This window comes from Frankliniella occidentalis, unplaced genomic scaffold (genome assembly GCF_000697945.3).
Source record: "Frankliniella occidentalis isolate FOCC.00 unplaced genomic scaffold, Focc_3.1 Scaffold213, whole genome shotgun sequence".
Taxonomy (NCBI): domain Eukaryota; kingdom Metazoa; phylum Arthropoda; class Insecta; order Thysanoptera; family Thripidae; genus Frankliniella; species Frankliniella occidentalis.
The window spans coordinates 283,428-284,640 of NW_026267339.1; positions in this window are offsets into that span (position 1 = coordinate 283,428).

Genomic DNA, 1,213 nt, shown 5'->3' on the forward strand with positions numbered 1-1,213 from the left:
AACTTTAACGCGAAAGCGGCCAAATTTCGGGTGAATCGAGGTCCCGCGCAGTCGAGCCGCCCTATGCCGTCGCCTTGCTCCGGGCGGCTCCAGCGGGCCCGGGTAGGAGCGCCGCGCTTGAGATTAGATCGCGCTGCTGGAGTCTCCAGGCGGTAGGGCTGCGCCGGGCTGCGCCGGGCTGCGCGGCTGGGCCCCGCCGCTCCAAGTAGGTCATAGGCCGGTACGGCGCAGCACGGCCCGGCCCGGCCCGGCCCGCGGGGAGGGAGAGAGAAGGGGGAGGCGCGGGGAAACCTCAACGCCGGAGAGGACCGAGCACGGCGGCGAGCTGCGCGGGCCGCGGCCGCAGAATGTTTCCAGGGGGGTAGGCCGCCCCGCGGGCCGCCCCGCTACTGTACCGCCCGCACCGCTGCCGATTCTATTTCCGAACGAAAATTTCGCAAGTCCTGCTCCTGCTGCTGCTGCCTGACTGGCGCTGCTGCTGCCCAGTTTGTTGTGAAACTCGAGACGGATGTTCAGCGTCCAGCTCATCGCGCGAGGCTCCCGGAATGGCGGTGCGCCTGCCTGCCCGCTACCCCCGCCGCCCGCGTCACCTCTGGAATGTCCAGAGCAGCCAGGGGGGCGTGCCACCCCCTCCCTCCTGGAAACAATCCTGGAGCGGGCATCCTCCAGTCAACAAACGTGATCGGCAATAAGCTTTCAGGAGGTGAGCCACAGCCCCGCCGCCGCTGCTGTTCCACGCGCTCTGAGTACCTGGAAACGGTGTGCACACTGTACTGTGTCACCTGTCGAGCTGCATAGCACGACACACACAATCACACTCACACCACACAACCACACACACATACTCACACACTTACGCGCGCGCAAATGGATGAAGAGAAAATCGAGCTGAATCATTAATACCTCGGGCACAAATTACTCTTGTTTTCTATTTAAAGCAGAGGTCCGCGTCCGTTATGACGAACGTCAAAAGCAAAAGGAAGAGATGGATCAAAACGGTACGGTCTATGATTGGCATCGTCATTTCTCCTTCACGCCGCCGTGTGTACTATACCCATGCACTCGAACGCGGGACGAGAGAGAGACGAGCGAGAGAGGCGAGAGAGAACTACTGCTTCCGGGCGATTGTGTGCAGCAAAAGTGTTTGCGTCTCATTATCGACGTGGTGTGCGTGCGTTTGTTTTGATTGACCTGTCATAACTGGCGGGGCGGG